Source organism: Rhea americana, unplaced genomic scaffold (assembly GCF_003343005.1).
Source record: "Rhea americana isolate MKP2758 unplaced genomic scaffold, rheAme1 scaffold_120, whole genome shotgun sequence".
Taxonomy (NCBI): domain Eukaryota; kingdom Metazoa; phylum Chordata; class Aves; order Rheiformes; family Rheidae; genus Rhea; species Rhea americana.
In genome coordinates this window covers 2,789,062-2,810,220 of record NW_028185262.1, presented here as the reverse complement: position 1 = coordinate 2,810,220, position 21,159 = coordinate 2,789,062, and positions in this window count along the sequence as shown.

The window sequence follows — 21,159 nt, the reverse complement described above, 5'->3', positions numbered from 1 at the left end:
GCATATGACTCTACAGGCTGGACACCAACACTGCAGCCTGTCCTTCCACAATCCTCCTACCTACCTCAGAGACTGCACAAATAACAAAAACACCGTCAATYCCTGCTCCTTCCCTTTCACCAGTGCTCCACATTACAGGGTGAAGTCAGTGCTCTCCATCTCCCTGATGCCTCTTTGCACTTTCAACTCAAGCGTGTAAAACTGCACAAGGAAGGAGAGGTTACAGTAACAGGAGTTTGTAATAAAAGAAAGGGAAGGTACTGACCTTTACAGACCTTCCCTTTACCCCAGTGAGGTGTACTGGAGCTTTTACCAGCATGACCTGTATTGGGTGTTTTCAGAGGAGTCTCCAGGGCAATGCTGAGCAGGAGGATCAGAGGAGCTGTAATAAATAAAGATATATATGATCATTTTTTCTTCCACCTTCAGGCTGAAGAATGACATATAAGCGATGCTGTGTGGTGTCATTCCCTTCTATAGACAGGTATACATATGTTCCCCCACTTCTCACTATGCCTTCCCAGCAGAATGACAACAGGTCCTTTACGCTTCCTCTGAGATTCACCCAGCCTGTTGATTCCCTGAGCAGAGAGGCCTGCTGCAACAGAACTAACCTCCTCTTTTTCTTTCTTTTTTTTTTTTTTTCCCTCCACTTTTCCTTATGAGCCTACCTCATGTGTCTCTCAGCAGCCCAGAAATAGGTTGGAAAGATCCCACCAGACACCAGAAGGAGAGGTGATTTAGGGGGAGAAGAGGTAGAACCCAAGCCAAGAAGCATCAGCACCAAASGAAGCAGTAGTGGTGGTGGCAGGCTGTGCTTTGAATGATCTCATGAATCAGCCATGACATCTACAGTGAAATGGCTGGGAAGGGGTTTCCCATGTCCTACCCTGACCTGGAAGGTTGAATCCACAGGGGCCTGAAAGGCATTTTGATTACCAGAGACAAAGGCTAAATCAGAAGGAAACGATATTTTATTTCACCTCTGCATCAGCKTGGGGGCCTGAGGGGAGGGTAGAGGCAGGGGCGGTGACAGAGGCATGGGGATAATACCAGGGGAATCAAAATAGATAATTCAGTAACATATGGGCTTTCACTGCAGCAGGCTGTCCCCACCAAAAAGCCAATTTCCCTTGACATGCTGTCAGTCACTGCGCARGGCTGTGCACTGCCATACTAACGCACTGTTTGGTGCCAATACGGAATTTCCTCTTGGGAAAGTGCTGCAATAATTGTGCTTCCCAGACAACGTGTCAGAGCCTGGAGCCCATATACAGGCAAAGCTCCCAGAGACACCCTGACTTGGCTCCAAAGATATTTAGGGCTCTGAGTACTCCACATCATGAAGGGTGAGGCTGTGGGATTGCAGAGCTGTTGCTGCAGAGAATAGCTCTCTTATAGCTGCCCCATCCCCAAAGTGTGGCCTGTAGCTGTAAAAGGAATCAACATCAAAAGGGCTTTGGAGCTGTTGCATTGGTTTGCCCCCTTGTTAACGGCATTAGGGCTACAAAAGCTTTGACTACTTTCCTAACATGACATTCCTGTAGGGAGTTGCTGCAGATGTCCTGGGGACCCATGTGATCATGTGGGAGGGTGGGGAAGGGCTATCTATGGGGTGGGGAGGGACAGCAATAGTGCCTCTGAGGGAAGGTGGGCCCACATCACCCTGGGTGGTGACTTTTTTGCAATAATGCCTGGAAGGGTGGGGGCTGTAGCTGGGCAATACAACTGGAGATGCCCGCAAGGTGAAGTCTGGATGGTGGAAAGCAGCTAACACCCACTCTGGCCTCCCTTGATGAATCTGAGAGCCCATGTTTTCAAAGCCAGGAAGACAACTTGCAAGTCTGAATGTCAAGCTTAGCCTTTCCAGGACTGTTGTCTGCTCAGCTTTCAGCCAAGCCATAGGCACAAACAGGGTGGATCAGAGAACCGGAGGAGTGAAAAATGGTAAAGACCTTCGCTCCAGATTTTCTCTGGTATTTCATCAGGACAAGCAGGCATACAATAGCATTTTATCACTTCCTTTGGGAGGTGGTTTCCACACCTCTTAGGTACTCAAGAACAGGTTGTATTTTGCTAAATTTCTGTTTTTGCTCTAAGTAGAAAAAAGTCATGGAAGTCAGTAAGAATTTTTTACAAGTGCAAAGGACTACAGAGTGCCCCCCTCTGCCTTCCCACAGTACCAAAATATCACACGTCAAAGATCCTCCTGCTGAGATTTGAATTCTCCCTTCATGCAAAGTTCAATGACTGTAGCTTGTTCCAAGCATTTCTATTTCAGACACTTGGTCTTTGACCAAATCATCACATTTCAGGCTTGTGCTGAAGACCCGAGGACCACRTTTGTTTGCATCCCCTTTGCACTGAGGAGCTCAGTCCCAGCCCCCTGTGCTTGGAGTTGTACAAGGACAACATAAGCCCCTAGTCTGTCCTAAACACACTCCCGCAAATACATGTTTCCCTAGAGGCTCTGGATACTTTGGGGCAGGACACTGACACACACCAGCTCTCCAGTCCTGCCATGTAGGAAACCTACTGCACAAATTGATCTGCGGGGAGCATGACCCAAAGTGTCAAAACAGGGCCTTTTACATTTTCCACTGCCACCAAACCTGTTTGACCGAATTACAGGTTAAAAAGGCATTGTGTCTATAATTGTTGGGCTTTAGAGAGCATGTCTTTTCCTTTAATGAAATACCTTGCTCATTCCATTCGAAAAGGAACCAAAGACTTCTCAGGTTTATGATAAAGTTGTAAAAATTTTATTTACCTCATATTTCCTGCTGGGTTATTTACGAGGCATTTTGTCAGCTCTCATAAAACCGCCTAGTAAAATATATTTTCTTACAAAAAAAATAAAATCATTTGTGCGGAACATCTTGAGAGCAGTGAGGATAGAGTTAATGGGATACACACACACACACACGTTCCGACCCTGGGAGAAAACAAAACAGAACGAAAGCCAGGCATTGTTGTGCTGTATTAGTTAATAATAGCTTTAGAGCTAAAATCCTGCTCCCACTGATGTTACTGGAAGTTGGTCCTTAATATAAAATAATCAGAGAACCAGCTGCCATGAAATGCAGAGCTCCAAAGTGAACCTGAAATGCATCAAACCGCCCAGAAAATACATTTTTCCCATTGGGATTTCACAAGTAACACCAACTCTAGGAGAGAATTTTCTCTAAAATATGATGGTATAAATTTGCATAACACACGGATAGATGGAAATCTTCACTCAGAGCTTAAACCAAAGCCTGGCTGATGGTTTATACACTAACTTTTACCTAATCAAGGTTCAAGGCACAAGAAATGAAGCTACTGGACATAAATCTGGAGGAAATCCTGCCTTGGGAGTTGCTGTCAAACAGTCTGGGCACAGGAAGAGCACAACCTCCTCAGTTCAGATATGCCCAAGGTAAATTTGCACCTCTCATGGCATACAGCTTTTCATTTTTGTATCACATATTTGCMTCTGCTCCGTTCTAAGTTTGTTCATTTTTTTCAAGAGTCCTTATGTTCCCTAATCCTAGCATGAGCCATGAATGACTAAGTTTGTTGAGCAGTATTACCCTTAGCACTCTCATTTCAAGCCTTGCAGTCACACTTAATGCTTGCAGAGAAGCAAGTATTACTTGGCAAACTCCATGCAGGCGCCAGACTTGGCCAAAGTGCAGGAGGCGTCTTGGCCTGGCTCACCCAGGAGCTCAGCAAAGGTATTCTAGCTGGGAGGCACCAGGAGTACAAAGAAAGCAAGAAAACAATGAATAAAACACAAAAGAAAGACACAGTGAGGGTTGTTTTTAAAACAACAACAGCTAGATGCTGGGAAGTGGTCAGAGGTCTTTTGTTCAGTGCCTGTACAGCACTTAGCACAACAGAGCCCCAAATTAGGGCTGAGCTCCTAGCTCTTGCCACTGTACAAAAGTAAAGAAGCAGCAGCGTGATATGGGGAAACAGGCAAAGAGCCAGGTTTGCAAAGGTATTTAAGCATCTAAAGGCACAGGGGGATATTTATTTGCGGATGCTGGTAAGGGTCCCATTTCCTATGAGAGCCAAGGGGCATTAGGCTCACAGCTCTAGAGCTTTATCAGAGCCACCAAGCATGATGGCTCTGATAAGCAAATCTGATCTACTAAACTTCTCTGCRTGGCCTGTTCTTAGAAGCCACTATTATTGGGGTGGGGAGTAGGGGATGCTCTGATATCATGTAGTAAGTGATAACAAGGTGACAGGTCCATGCTTGAGGCATACTTGGATCTTGGGRTGCAATTCTCAAGGGAGACAGTGGTGTCAGGAAGAGTCTGACTGAGGCTGGGGCATGGAGCTCACCTGAAATCTCCTCTCAGCCTGCTACTGGGAAGGGGAAGAGGGGTAAATGCCTGCTAAACTGAGCACAGGCAGCTCCCAGGAAAATGAAGAGCAGGAGTATAAGGTAGGATGTAGCAGACCTGAGCTTTAACAAGCAGTTCAGGAACTGGCTATGACTTTAACAGATAGTTTAACCAAATTGGACCAAATTACCTCCAGCTCAGCCTTGCCAGGAATGCTTGATACAACGGAAAATGTGTTCTACAATTGCTGTGTTCTCCCTAAGGTAAACTAAGTTCATATTATAACCCAGAAAGAATTTTGAGTTGGATTCACCTGGAATATTTGTCAGCCATCAAGAAATCAATATAGAGGAACTGCAATCCGAGGAGTTTGGACAGGACAGGAGAGGAAAAATGTATCTAAAAGGATCTCTGGAAGAGATTCTGAGTGTTGAGTAGATGAAGATGGAGAAGGAAAGCCATTTCTACTCCAGATATCAAACAAGCTCTTAGGGAAATTCCTTCTACAGCTTAATTCATTTAAAAAGAAAACACCTTTGCCTCCCAGCTTTCAAGAGGTTTTGGCATCACTTGCAACCAGCATAGTCACTTGTTCCAGAATCAACAGTTTTGGTCAATGAATGACAAGGAAGGGCTGCATTGCCTCACTACACCAAGGAGAAACCAGCAGACATGTGGCAGACACCTTATTTGCACTGGTGGGACTAATGCCTTTGACTCAGCTTATAAAAGGTGAGTTGGCAGGATGTCAGCATACTGCCAGCTTTGACAGACTTCCCTGGTGATGAGGGAGCTGCCRGTGTCTAAGGAGATCTGGCCCTGAGGGAAACGTTCCTCCTCATTCTACCAGACTGTTGCTATTAATGAAGTGAATTCCAAAACTAAAACTACAAAAAGCATCTCTCAGTACTCCAGTCAGACGTCAGAACATATGGTTCTTAAGTTTGAAATCTGGCACTGGTCTTGTCCTTAGAAGAGGAAACGAATGGAAGCAGATAGCAGAGATGTGCAATAACCCACGCTGAGGTCTCTGAAAAGCTGCCATTGATTGGAGTCCTTGTCAGGTGACTCCAATCATACAAGCAGACATGAGGCTTATAGCTGCCTTTTTATATATTTATTTATTTGGTCTTTGCTACAAGCTGCCTTATTTATCTTCCCCATTGCCAACTGGCATCGGTAACCAATTTATTCCCACCAAACACAAAGATACGTGTTGTTTCAAGCCAAGCAGGACCCTCACATAGGGAATATTCTTGAGCTATTTAATAAAGTTTAGAGACTGGAGAAGCATCCAGGCTTTCCTGCCATAGTAGGAGAAGATGAAATTCTTTAATTGTTTGTGTTTGAGTGAAACTCATATAAAAAGAGGATTTGGGATTCTGGGGAAGCTTTAGCACTGAGTCTGAACTTAAGCTGTGTTTCTGCACAGCATTGCATGCTCTCACACTATGCTCCCAGCACCCACTCTGGGAACACAGCCCTCACTCATGTTCCTCTTGCTTAGGTGCACAAAGGGATTCAGGGAGGCAACAGATACTTTATCTCATAGTTAGCACAAGATCTTTTGGGGTCCATGGTCCAGGCAGCTTAACAGAAGTTCTGCCTTCAGACAAACACACAGGTGCTCTGCATCCCATTATGGCTCAAATCCTTCTCAGAAGTTGCAAAAGTCGCAGAAGTYGCAAAGCAGTTTGAATTACAGATTACTCCCATCAGGTTCTCTCCTCAACCCCTGATTTGAGCACATTTGTAGCATTTAGCCTATTTGTCTGTCACAGTATTGCACACACTCTTTTTCACAGTGCTCAGACTTTCCCAGATAGCAGTAGAAGGAACAGACAAATCAAGGTTAGCATGTGGATTTGGATTTAAATGACAGAAACCTCATAGGACAAGCTATTTTCATAATTTCACCCTCATTTAGAGATGAAGTGCTCTAAGTCTAGACGTTCCCAGGTGATTTGGCTTGTATTTGGACCTGAGCAAGGTCCTACCTGCCTAGGATTCAATCCAGATTTAGAACCAGCAGTGGCAACATCAGATCTAGGAATAAACACAGAACACCCAACAGTCTAGATACATACTGGAGATGATGGGTGATGGACCTGAATGTGGATTTCCTAAGCCACGGTTGAGAACGCTAAGATTGGAGTCAGTTTGGGTGGAGTCTCTCAAGCTTCATAAAAAGGAACTCATTTTATCCTAATAAACATGGGGAACATGAGGGACTGTTCAATTTTTAAAATCTTGAAAAGCCTTAGAGGTTGTGAACTCTGCTCCCCTCACTTCTTCACCTCATATTCACAAGTCAGTCATACAGATGACAACATGTCTTACAGGCTCTGTGAATTTCAGGGTCATTCTAGATACCAGTTTGGGGTAGAGAATATCATCACAGCTATGAGCACGAGCAYAGGCAGGAAGATGAAACACCGAACAGTATCTTTGGTTCAAAGATGCCAAGACGCTTGCCCCCAGATTCCACCTGCCACAGAGTAAATCTCACTGACCAGGAGACCATGTAATCAAACTGACAACAGACAAAAARAAGTCAATATATGGATGTCTCATTACCTCATCCCTCAATATTATCTTATTTTAATTACTATATGGGTATAAGGAATAACTAAATAGACTGGGACAATTTAGCCTAGGAAGAAAACAACCAAGGGAAAACATAATAGAGGTCTATACATTGCTGAGTGGCACCAGGGAAAGTGAACTAGGAACAACTCTTTATCACTTTTTCAACTAGAAGTAGGGAGCAACCAGAGAAACTTGCAGGAGGCAGCCTCAGAAGCAACAGAAGGCAGCACGGCTTGTGGTGTGCAGCACAGCTCGGCCCCACAGAGCCTCTATTTCAAAAAATAATCCTAACAATGCCCGGTTGAACAAGCACCAAAATCTCTTCAAGCTTACCTGAAATGCAGGTCTGGTGAACAACAGTTGGGGAACCTCTGTGAGAAGTTCCCTCAACTGGAGAGAAGGCAGATGCTTCTAGTTAGCCCTAAAAAAATGAACGCTGGCCTTTTCATTTTGTAGAAACGACATGTGCGAGGGCTATGAGCCCTCCACCTTCTTGTGATCATAGATGGCAGCAATGTCTAGTGGTCAGAGCACTGGTGCAAATTCTCATGCAGCAATTCTGGTTTTGCCACTAGTTTATCATATGGCAATACAAAAAACACCTAAGGTCTTAGCATATGAACAGCTTCAAACCAGCAACAGATAGGGGTCCTTATTCTAAAATTTAGCCTTAATCTGTCAAATTCTAGATGAGAATGACAGCTTTCACCTGTTGGTATCTCAGCAGAATGGGACTTCATCTAACTCTGCAGAGGGTTAGAGGTATCTAAGCATAAATTGTAACTCTTTGAGTAAGATTGAGCATTATCTCCCATGTTTTCAGGGTGAATTGGCAGAAGGTAGAATCAGCTGCAAACTGAGAATTGTAAACAAGGAGGAAAAAAATTCAGAAGTTTTGCATTCTGAAAGAAAACATATATATATATACGTTTATTTGACTCCAGTGCCATTCTTCACTCTCAGATTTTACACCTTAAGGCACAAGAATGAAACAAATCTAATCTCAGTAACTAGCTAAGGAATGTTCAGCCTTTGTAAAGTCCCAGCCCACTTCGTTAGCTATATTTCTGAGACAGAGAAACAGCAATCTTYCTACTTTTAACATCAATAACACCAGTTATTCTCCCAAAGAATTATTATCAACAATTCCTTTGCTATATTTACAAAGAAGCAGGGCTATTCTTAGAGAAAACACTAAAAAAGCCATTTTATTTAGCTTTCTTGGCAGATATACAAAAATGTAAGGAATGTAGTCAGTTAAAAACATCAAATCCCCAGCACGAGCCTATAAGAGCTTCCCTAATGCATATTTACAGTATAGAAAGCAACCACTTTCCTGTTTTGTAGAACAAACAGGGAACCTTCTCTTTTCCTCTTAGCTGTTCCTGAAGACCAAACATTAAGTTTGACACAAAACGCTCCTTTTAATGGTGTAGACTGTAAACTTTTAATGCCTAGAAAATGTGACTTTATACTACGGCTTACTTTTCCTAAAAAGGAATCGGAGTCAAATTTTACTGCTGGTTTCAGAAAAGTTCTGAATTGGCAGCCCAGGGTATCTGAATATTCCTTTAGCCACAGCTCAGCTTGCCACAGGGAACAGCAGTGCTAACTTCTTCCCTGCTGCTCCTCGCTGAGGCAAGGAGATCCGTCCCAGAGAGGGAGAGACTGTGTCCCACAATACTGCTAGTGGGACTAGAGGAAAACATGAGATTCCCATAGGGACCCAGCTTAGCACGGGGACGCTGGGGTTTGGGAACGCAGGGGACCACGCCACTGTTCACATTCATGCAATGGTGTCTCGGGGCACAGCTCCAGCCTCACTACCTTCGGGAGAGATCTTTCTTTGGGGGCATTACTTACTGCTCAGGAAGAAGGCCGCATGGCCCATTCAGGTCATGGCTTTCCTGAAAACAACAACAAMAACAAAAAAGGACATGAGTTATCATTCCAAGTCTGGGKCAGTTTAATGGGTTTTGCTCATACCCAGTGAAAATGGACAAACGTTACCAGCATTACTTATATTGCACATACCACCTATGAGAATACCCTCTTTAAAGAATCTCCTACTCCATGGGGAAATAAAGAAATTTTCTTTATAAATAAAGAAAAGTATTTTTAAATTACCTGGTATAGACAATATATTGCGAAGAACAATGTTCCACAGCCAGGGACATGAGTACAGAGRGATTTCTCCCTCTTTTTCACCTCTAGGAAATAAAACACTGTCTTTAACTTCTCTAAGTCCACATGTGTAGGAAGCCTCCTGGTCTCCTAAGCCAGCTTGAAATTAAAGATCTGGAACAGCTCCAGAGCCTATTCCTAACACTTTATATGATCACAAGTCTCTCAGGCTGGAGGAAGGCTGGAATCATCCTTCTCTATCTGTTCTCCTCCAAAATATATTTCAGAGAGTCTCCTGGTTTACAATACAAGCATCCTTAGATCAGCCAGGTGATAGAAATAGCTTACAATTTTTGTTTTCATAATCAATAATTATTGTATTCATTGAATTTCTCCAGGTTATTGAGTGCCTATTTCCAGATTTTGTAGAAATTTCCTATCCTTGTATAAGATAAAGACTGAAAAKGGCAAAATCCTTTCTTGACCTACACTGAATCAGCGCTCGGAAACTGGAAATGAGTTTGGCTTCCTTTGCCCAAATAGCATTAGCACTGAACAGTCACATCCAAGGAAGTTTTGTCCTCGCCCTGACCAGCTTGCCCTGATTCCCATAGCCTCTGTTTTAGCAGGCCATTTAAATGTGCCACAGCCTTGACACTGCAATGGAAGACAGAAATGTCATACAAGCACATTGCAGCGCAATGTGCCAGGGTCTAGCAGATTAGCCCGTCACGATGCCCTGCCACTGCTGGCACGTGCCACAAAGCATCTAGAGAGCAGCTTGACTCGCGATATGCTGACATGCCACAAGGCAATGCCAGGATGGAACGAATCCTAAACCCTAAAACAGCCCCATAATCACACCACAGTGGAGGGACAGGTCCTAGGGGAGCAATCGCTCCTTGTGGCAAATGATATAACCCCAACCGGGATTTTTATGGGCTTTTGTGATTCGTACCATAACCATATGTTTTTCTTTCTGTTTCAGAATGATCAGAACTGAGCAAGCCTTCATCTGGAGAAAACCAGGCAAGCAAATGACTGCACTCGAAGGGTGAGAGAGGCAACGAGAGACTCATTTAGGCCTTTGGCTCCTATCYGCTGTCATATAACAGTTTCATCATTGTACGAAGTGTCAATAAGATACCAACAGGGTAAACAATTGTCAGACAGATTTTCACAGAGCCAGTTGACTGGACCATGGCTGCTTTGTACACAATGCCAATGCAGTGTCATTTCTAATGGGGGAATTTATACAGCGTAATTATGTCAGAATTTGCTCCAGGCTACACACTGTTGCATTATAAACCTGGTCATTGCCATGTGATTAGTCAGAGCCTTAAATAACACTGAAAGTAATTATATCAAGCAAGTCATTGTCAAAGCCTGACTAAGAAAAGTGGTGCATTCCAGTGCTTGTCACATACCCGTCCCTGAAGCAGGTTAGCTAATGATGATGTCCCCTTTATTGCTGGAAGTTTTGATACCTTAGGCCAAATCCTGATCAGCTGACTCACAAAGAGTTTAAGGACCCTTTTCATTTGGCCCCTGTAATTACGGAGGAGAGGGTACTTTCCGTGAGTTATGATAAGATTCCAAAACGAGTGGATTTAGATACATGCGATTGAAATGCAAAGAGCAGGGAGGCTGCCCCACATAGCAGCACAGGGCCAAAGGGGCTGTGCATCCACTAAGTCTTGCTGCGTGCTGCATCACATTTGCCTTGAGATGGTGGCACTGGAAAGAGCATAGCTTCCCTAGCCCTGGCAGTAAGCAAATTGTCACTTCATCAGTGCTCTGCAAAACTGAAGACTCTGTTCAAGAGGGACAGAAGAAGGAACTAAAATAGGAATTAATCACTTGATTAAGGATGAACAAATTCTAACAGGATTATGCGATGCTCCTATTTTGCACTTTCCATCTGAGGAGTCCTGAGTTGGCATCCTTAGATCCCATTTTGCAGAGGGAAAAGGCAGATCCCTCACTTTCCAAGTCATGCTGAGCTTGAGTCCCGTGAGGGGACAAAGCTGGCTGATATCTCCTTTGCTCTGGCCCTGGTCCCTCAGGGCTGTTACARACTGTTCCAGTTTGTAGTAGCTCTCCTGAAGCTGTTACAATGGCTGGGAACTGCTGGAACGCAGCATCTTCTGGCCTTGCTTTGTCCTGCCTTCCTTCTTGGCTCTTCATCAGTTGGAGTGTCCCCACTTCGCTTTAGTTCTCTTTCTAGTAAATGTCAGTTGGACCTGAAGCTGTGGACTCATGGAAGCTAAATCCCTCAAGAACTCATGAAATCTGAGGCATCTGACATGATTTAGCACAAGTGACAATGAATCACAGTCAGAAAAACTTCTATTGCAAACATATCTGCTCTAAAAGGGACTGAAACACTTAAGCAAGTGTATAGGCACACTTTTAGCAACCGGGTGGATAATTCGTAAGAAATCCCCACTACTTCTGCTTCTACCTGGCCTGAGAAGCTACAGAGACCAACAACTTTTTGTGGTATCCTGGCATTTCTGCTTTTGTCTGGGATAGGAATTAAACCAGAAACTAAATGAACAATAGAAAATAACAGACTGGTAAGGGATTAGCCAAATCTTTTTGAAGCTCAGGGAAAAAGAAGTTCTCTTTGGTTTTATGGATAAACATTCAGAATAGTTCTTATTTGATCTGAGCCAATTTGCTCTGCCCCTTCCTTTGACCTGATGAAACAGTGACTGAAGCTGTAGGTTATGCATCCTGTTTCAGCTGCAGCTGAGGTCTGTGCAGAGGTGCCTGCCCGCAGCTGCTTTTCATAGCTCCCATCCAGAGGTTGCCACCTTTTCAGATCTGCCAGCATAATTATTTGTGTCATCACTCTCTCTCTCAGCTCCAGTAAAAGATTCTGATTAGAGAAGATCTATACTAAAAGTTCTTAAAAATATAGAAGCTACATAGGTCTCTTCTGGAGYAAGATTAAGTGGAGGACTGCTGTTAAACAGCATGTTTGGGTCAATGCCTTGAGCAAGAACTAGGACAAATATCAATATAAGATAGGTATACAAGTGTTAAAAAAAAATGGGAATGGAGGAGGCAGTTCTACAGCATCCAAAGCCAACCTCTCTGCTGAGCACTGCCATCCCCTGTGGTTCCCCCTTCCCACTCCTTTTCTCACTTGACCCTGCAAAGGACAGACCTCATAATGTGTTGAGCTGGCATAAAACTAATCAACCAAAAAACGACTTTCTTTTTCTGCTGCTCAGCACCCTGAGCAGGCTCAGGGCAGGTTCCAGTGAGCCCTAGAGCCAGCTTGAAGGTGGAGGCACATTGCCGAAGGCAAGAGGACAGGCAAGTCTTGGTGACCAGCATTTACATCGGCTCAGGCTGCTGTGGGCCCCACAGCCTAAATAGGTTACTATAACCAGATACGTCTTCCTAGTTCTCAGCCTCAAAATCTACAATGCCTAGCAACTGTGAAAATAAAAGATGTTGTGAGCAACAGAGCGGGAATTGAACAGAGGTAAATTTGAGTTTCAAATGAGCTGCAGAAGGAGGTGGGGTGAAAAATGAAGAGTGGTGAGAAGAGGGATGCATTTTTCRAACAGCGCACCAGTGTTTTATAGGACAGGATTTCTCTGGAGTTTCTTGAAGTCTGATAATTTGACATCCACTTCTAGATGTTAATTCCCAGTAATTTTAGCTCATGTCATCAACTATTCTAACGGAGCCAGTCTTGTAAAACTGCTGCTGTATTTATCAAACATGCATTCATATGTGTACATACATCTGTCTGCATCAGCTGTGAAAAAGGAAGTCAAAACTAATACCCTAATCAAATTTTCCATCTGAGATGCTCTGCTTCACTGTAAATAGCAAGAGAAACAAATCTAAGGTGAAAAGTAAACTGATAAGTCATTGTTTTGCTTGCTGTGATTTACAGTTAGTGGTGGCATGGTCTGGAATACTTGGATGGTCACGTGGACTTGGTTCTCATTTTGAACTGGACCGGGTTTTTGACAGCGGGGTAATACGCAGTAAAGAGTTCCTACTGATTGCAAGATTGTCGAATGAGTGGAAGTATTATTCAGTTCTCTGCTAGCGATCTGCTAGCACACAACATCCAGCTCTGGCTGGAGCAAGCTGTAGCTGTGTTGCTCTGACCCCCTGAGATGTTGAGATAGCAAACCTGGTCCACAGCAGTCGTGCGCTCAGGTGGCTCCTTACCAAAACAGRACATTTAAAAGTGGCATTGGCTTAATATTTGCTGTGCCCTAGGGTATCCAGAGCCAACACTGTGCTCAGAAAGCAGATTGCACCAAATAGACAAGGCCTAGCAAGGCTGCCTTTCTGTTGCTTACCTGCTCCATCCCACAGAACTGCTAGACATGGCACATGGGGGATGCTCCCATCCCAAACCAAGCTGGTTGGTGCAGTCTCTGTGGCCTTAGGTTTGGTCCTGTCCCTGTTTCAAGACAGCTTGGAGAAGAATTCAGGGCTCTAGCCACTTCTTCCAACTCCCCTGCTTGAAGGAGAAAGAGAAGTAGCTTTTCTTGCATCTTTAGGCTTCTATTAATAATTGCAGAAGTCTCTGTGCTACAGCAGTCTGGGGCAAGGTGAAAGCCTGATGCACACAACCGTGCACTGGCAAGAGCAAGTAGAACAGAACACAAGCTGAAAACGTCTGCATGCACATGGATGTCCTGCACCCCAGTCACAGGCCTGCAGTCCTCCTAAAAACRTGTTAACTAGGCTGCTGGTGACCAAGGCTCCCCAAAGAGAGAGGCAGACATAAGTCTCTCTAATGGAAGGCTTAACTACCCGAATCCCTCTGGTTCCTCCAGCAGCATACGGCCCTGACACAGCTTTTCTTGTGCCGAGAGCAAGGCCCACCAGCATCCGGCTTCATGTACTAAAYTGTTTTGGGCAAAGAGTAGGAGGGAACGGATCCAAATCCACATCTCCCACCTGCACCGCTCCAGAAACACCAAGAAATTCAAGGGCTGTCAGAAGCATCAGTTGGTGCCATATGAGGACTTAGGGACCATAAGCCTCAGATATAATGAGACCCCCATCAGAGCTATAAAGCCTCAGAGAACACAGATTCAGCTGAATGTGGAAAGAACGATACACCTTCCCCCCAGCCTGCCCTTCTTCAATCATCTCTCTCTCACCTCTGTAACATGTAACTCTACTGTTGCAAAGATGTCAGTGTTTTTAGGGAGGTGAGCTCCTCAGCACAGCAAAACAGGGAAGAATAGGCTTATAACTGGAAAATCAAGGGGCAAAACGTCAAGTCCGAAGGCACAGGTGAATTCCTGGTCCCTCCTGAAGCTGACAATGAAGGTCCTAAATAGTTCATTCCTCATATATCCTCACAGAGAAATGAGAGACTTTTCTGCTTCCCTAACAGGTCCTTTCCTAGACCGCAGAGGCTCCCTGTGAGCCAGGGAAGACCTAGCTCCCCTTTGCAGCCAGCACCCTTTGCACCACAGAGCCCAGACCTCACTGATCACTCACCAGCAAGGATGTGTTAACACAGCCCAACAGCTGCCATGCACTTCACCATCACTTGTGTCRGTCACAGGAAAAAACAGACTTTGGCATCTGGTCCTCTCCATGCTAGCCAGGTACCTGAGGGGTGGGCAGAAGCCTGGACATGAACACACACCTCACGTGTGGGCACAGCCCATGGTGCAGGGTGCCCAGCTRTGGGTCAGGACAGCAGGGCCAGTTGGGTTGTGCAGTGAGGGGCAKCTGGGCCACCTTCCCCCAGGAGAGGTGTAAAGGAAGAGGGGCAGCTYCATCACACCTTACCGGCATACAGATGCAGCACATGGCCTGCGTTTTTAAAACAGCCTGGAGTATTTTAAAAGAGGAGTTGCAAGGAGCAGGTAGTGAGCATCCTAATAGAGATACCGTTCCATCGAGGGGACAGAGCTGGTTCTTTTTGTACAGTATCCTACTAAGAAAAAAGGAGAAAAATAATAATTATCTTCTCATACACTCAAATGGACTAAAAGGTCCATTCAAGCGGTATTGTCCTTCCTCTTGAGATTTTCTGTAATCATAGCTGCACTTCTATTGCTAAAAAATGTAAATCTCCATCTGCAATGAATGAGATGCTTGAATGAAACAGGGCAGCCAGTGCGGGTGGGTGAGGGACGAGCGGAAGGGACGTGCGGAGAGGAGGAAAGAGAGAGAGCAAAAACGACATGAGAGAAAAGGCAGGAAGGAGAAATGGAAGAGGAAGAGCACAAAGTGGCGAAGGAAACCCTTTCCAGTGACAAGGTTTCGGCAATCACAGCCAGACAGCGCAGCRCGCTCCCTCCCCTCCGCGGCCTCGTCCAACTGTAACAACATCTGTTACACTTGAGCTCTGCTCCGTTAGTGGCATGTTTGTTTAATTGTGGGCCTGGTTTGTTATTTTGCTTCCCATTAGGAAGCTGAAGAAAGGAGGAGGAGGGTGTTTTCATTCTAGGGACTATTCTGCCAGGACAATGAGGGTTTTTTTTTTCCGCCGTGGCACCGAGTAGTCAGAACTAGCTGTACTGCTCCTCCGGACAAGACAGCCGCCTCCAGAGCCTGCTGTTCGACCTGGTGCGGTAAGGGCTCTCACGCTCGTACGTCTGGCGCTGATCCCCTTCTCCCACTGCGTGACACAAACGGGCTGAGAAAGGAGAGCCCGTCCTCTTTACCCGGCAGCGGGGAAGGGAGGCAGCGGTGGCGGCTCCTCTGCCCGCCAAGGTTTCCGCTCGCCTGCCGCAGTTGCAGGGGGATGGCTGTGCAAGCTTCCCTGGCCACTCCGGTGGAAGTCACCCAACTTTCACTCTCTGCTCGAGTTCCTTGGTGCCCCTCCAACTTTCCCAAATTCATCATTGGATATTTTGGAAAAATAAGACTTCTTCCTCCTGCCTTGTTGCTCAGGCTTTTTTTTTTTTTTTTTTTTTTTTTTAAAAAAAAAAAGAGAGAGAGAATTATTGGAAGGGGAATTATCTAGTGCCGGACTGACAGCCCTGAAGACCAGTGCCCTCTGCTTCTTCATGCAGAGGAGTCACCATGGCAGGAGCAAACTCCCATGGTATCATCCTTTAATTTCTGTAACTCAGACCAGACCAAGACAGTGCTGTCAGAGGGCTTTTATGAGATGGACATCTCTTTCCTAGAAACAGCTACACTGGGGCCACACTGTGACTTTGTCCAAGCCTCCAAGAAGGCTGTGGGCTTGGAGGAGGAGCTGGTAAATTCAGGTGTTCCCTCTTGTGCTTGCCCTCATCAAAGGCAGGACAGATGCTCTGCTTAGTAACCTATCAGCAAGCACAGTCCTATAGCTCACGATCCAACGTGAGCAATGCTGAAATAAAGACAGCATGTCCCAACAGTATTTGAGATGAAGGAGTGCTGGGAATAGGGAGAGGCTGACAAGCTTGTGTGCRGTACAGATCTCACTCCACTTTTTCACTGTTGCTCAAAACTCAAGACCCTAACCACCCCACTGGACCCAGATCTGCTCTCTCCTGCAGTGAGATGCTGAACCCACAAAGACCATTTAAGAGATCTGCCTAAAGAATATAAGAAAACAAACCAACCTAAAAATTATGGATGGATTAAAAAAAACAAACTGAACATCAGAAGCTTAAATATAAACTTAAATTAGTAAACAGGCAATGCAAACAGGGCTCCGACTCTGCAAACATTTACATATGCAAGAATCCTGGGCACTCTGAGCTCAAGTGGAAGGATTGTGTGTCTAAACATATTCATGGGGATCAGCCTTTGCCAGGACCAGGCTTGATACTGTAAACTCTCCAGAGTATGCTCTGCCTCCTTGTAGAGCTGTACAGCAGGGATCCACTTCTGAATAATAGCATGAGCCCMGATCTGACTAGAGTCTAATTATTAGCAGACATAAAATACCTTAAGTTTCATGCCAGCCTGACAGAAATAGAGAAAAAAAAAGAAAGAAAAAAGAAAAAAAATAATCAGAAGGGAGATGGAGATGCTGAAGAAAATTACTTCCCACCTTCAAGTTTGCAGGTTCCCAAACATTCAAACATTCAGCCCAGCTTTGGCTAGGCAGTGCTTTGTGCTCAGTGGTCCACTAAAGGAGGACTTTCCAGCTTCARAGATTTGCACAGTCACCTTGGGAATATAATTTGGACACTAGACTTCACCTTCAGGCCTGTTGTCTCCTTGTTGCCTTTGGAAAAGAACTTCCCTTGGTTGCATCTGCAGCACCGCAGGCATATCCCCTACCTGAAAGTTGAACTCCAGTCACCCCTGGGAACCTCTCCATGCCACCGATGGCTGGAGCACTGTGGTGTGGGTGAGCTGTCGTGGCCGTGGGAACRTTGGCAGAGGAGTGCTGCCCATTTTGCATGGCTGTGGGACAGGAGTGGGTTGGACCTGGAGAGGGAAGGGGAAGGCGTTTTGATGGTTTTCTTCCTCCCACCCCAGCATCTTTGAAAGCTGGTTCCTGTCCCAGAAATACAGCAGAAACATCATACAACCAGGAGYCTTGCTGCCTATTTGCTAAGACTCACCTTACTGAACAAATTTCATCCATCTTCAATTCTATTAAGATACCAGGACCATTAGAAATTACAGATTTCAGCCCCTCAGATCAAGGGATATCCATCCATGGATGACGGAGGACTTGTGAGCTTTGCCYGTTTCTAAGGGCCCATCTCTGGTAGCTTCAGCTTCAGTCACACCACTATGATTTAACATCTGTGCTTGTAAGACAGKGGCTTTGCCTTCCCTTCAAAATAGGCATGCTTCTTCCATGTCAGTYGTTAATCTGCACCACCTCTCTCCGTGCACAATCTCGGTGGACAGGAGACATTATACCYGTTACCTTTGCAGTGTAGCAAGTCCCACTCAGTTGCAGTTGACCTCCACCAGTTTCAGCTATGAAAACAGCAGCACCTTTTCCTTGCTGGGGCTGCACAGAGATCTGATATAAAACTCCCCTCTGCAGGGCAGAAATGCAGYTTTGGTTTTTGCCAGCCACTGATCACTCAGTTTTCTGTACAATGCAAGATGTAATTTGCTAATCAATTCTAAGGGAGCTGAAATCTGTTTGTGCTGCCTGTATGGATGCTGTAAGCCCYAGAAGGTATACTTATTTGGGATCTGATGCTAAAATGATTTCAAAGGAAGCACTGTAGCTTCCTGCTGCTTGGGTACCAGCTTCAATCTCAGCTGGTGGCAAGAGGACCATTGGTGTGACAGTGTGCGGTCACAGGTTCGACAGCACTGTAACTTAACTAGCTTTTAAGGTCTGCATGGAGTGAATATTAAAGAGAGGTCTCCAGGCTGCAGGGCTAACTGAGCTAGGAGACTCGCTTACAAAACAACTGTCCATTAGACGCAAGAGGCAGTACAGATGGTATCTAGCTGTGGTATTATCCCTTGCTGTTATAACTTAACTTGGGACAGTTAAGATCTTGATAACATCATGAACGGGGCTAAGGGCAAACTGTGGTATAACTATATTCCCGACAAGGCAGGATGAACAGTGCGTACAGGGCCTTACTCAGGAAATACCGTTTGCTAATACATTTGWTCGCTAGCAAAGCCCATTCTGCTGCTTCCCCTCAGCACTTTCGTGTCCCTGCGCTGCTCCAGTGCCCTGTAGCTGTCTCCGAGCGATCGCTCACAGGGTCACTGCAAACCAGCGCACCGAAATGAGGTGGATTTAAATAAAACCACCAAAGAAAACACACCACCAAGTTACCTCCCCAGGCGCACGGAGCAGGAGGCTGGAGAGGCATTCTCCGTTCTGCCAGCGAAACGTGTGATCGCGGAATAACCTCTTTTGCGGCGTTCAACCCCGGCAGCTCCGAGCAAAGTATTTACCACCCTCCGCTTGAGGGGCGTGTGATGTTTGCTTAAGCCCAGGCTGGTTTCACATTTTCGCAGTGATATGATAATTGCGTTTAGATAGCCCTGTCTCTCTCTGCTGGGCTTTTCACAGGACTCTCCTGGCCCCCAGCAGGGCTAATTTAAAAGCGGCTCCACTCTCAATGACACGCCGCAATGTTTTCAAAAAGAAACAACCAGCGGTGGCTCTCTGGAAAAATAACAAAGGGACCCAATTACAAGCAAATGTGTTGAAGGGTCCCAGGGCCGTCTGTGGGCAAATTAGGGCCAATTAAAGGTCAAAATGATTTAAGGTATAAGGACAAGAGAGGGAAGGGAAACAATTGGTCAGATTCCTGCACAGAATAAGCTTCTGCTGCTCAGTTTGAATACGTTCTAGCACCCCAGCAATGGATACACTTCGGAGCTGGGATTACACCTGATTTTTGAAATGAGTAATACATACTTTTCTTTCATTCACACTTGGGAAAGCGCTTGGGGTTTTACCAACCAGCAGTCCCCCTGCACTTACAAAGAGAGGATGTCTTTGGTGAGCCGTGCCAGCCACTGGGACATGGTGGCCCACCAGCACCGTTACATCCTTGGTCCCTGCAGCGGAGTCAAGTGGCCCCGCGTTACCGTTATCCGCGAGCTGTGCTGAGGGCTTGGTGTGGCTTATCACTGAGGGGACAGGGGTGCAGAGGGGTATCAAGGGCTGTGCCAGCCGCTCCGGGTCCCCACTGCACTTAGATTCACTCAACTCAGCCCAAAGTTGGACATTTTCTGTGGAAAGTGCTGTGTCCACCTGAGAGTCATATTTGGCACAAGTTTTGAGGTGGAACGCTCGCTAGGGAATGACACRGCTCTCCAGCAGAAATGGTGACCATCCTGTGCCCTGGGACAGCCCAGTCCCAATCCCGACCTCCCTCGCTTGGCCCTCAGTCCCTGTGCTCTCACAGAAGAGATCCCCTTCACCCACCTGAGAAGCCTTAAAGCTCATCCGGAAATGATCCGGATGATCCCAACACTTGAACCTTCAAAATCAGGGCTGGGGCCTTCATTCCGTTTCCTTCCAGGATCAGTCCTTCCACCTGCAGGCAGCACAACATCCTGCCAATGCTACGATGGAGACAAAATGATAAACACTTCCACCAGGTCTATTTAAAATTAGAGAACACGTTCAATCTACTGCTTGCCCTTGGATTTCAAAAGAACGCTGTCGAGGAGATGGCTTTTTCATTGCAATTTTCATCTAGAACGAAAGAAGTCTGGAGAAGGACTGAACTTAAGATTGCTCCCTTATCTCTCCCTCTGGTTCACCATGGGTGGTTTAACAGCAAACCCCAAAGACCCATGCTAACTATTCGGAGAGCTGAATGTAAAGCAAGGATGAGTCTGCCTTGTGCAATGACAGGGGTGCCTGGACTATGTAGCACATTAAGTGGGCACTTTATGGTTTGAATGAACAAGGCTACATGGGTCAATCTGGGTCTCATTTCAGATTCATCCTCCCTTCACTGTCACATTTAAGTAACAGGCAGGAACTTAACGCCATGGAGCTCTTTCCAGGCTTTTGTTTTGGTTCACCAAGAGCAGAGGAGCCATTTGAAAAAAGTAACCTGGACTTAGATTTCAGATGTCCTCAGGTGGAGAAGTGCAGGAATTCAGGAGAAAAGCACAGGGCAAAGGAAGTCCTGAAATGACATTTAAAATAACCCACGCAGTTGGCTGGCTTTTCACAAGAAGGAAGATAAAACCATCCTGGGAGAAATGGCACCACGAATGCTTTTACCCAATTACTCAGCATCACGCGACATCTTCGGCATCCTCAACTGACCTGTTTGGAAACAGATTATTGGTGGTGCATTTCTGTGCAGACTTGTTTCAAAACACACACACATACACAAGAAAAYCTCATTTTAAGGCTGTCTTACAAATGGCTTTTTACCATCCTGTCCCATCTCATCCTGCCCCTTTTCTACCATCTCCAGCTTGAAAAAGAGACCATAAAGCAGTTTTGTGCAGCCACATGTAAATCCCCTGTCTCTGTTAAGGCGAGAGATTAGCCTGTTAACAAAGTTACCTTGTCACCTACCCTGCTTAATCCTTGCATTTCAAAGCGTAATTTTATTGAGCGCCTCGGAGCTGAAATCTGGTGTGTGTTATTTATTTATTTATTCAATTTAATCATTCTCTCTCTCTCTCTTTTTTTTTTAATTCACCTGGAGCTCAAAAGAACATTTTTTCCCCTCCCTCCTCCTCTTTTTCTTTT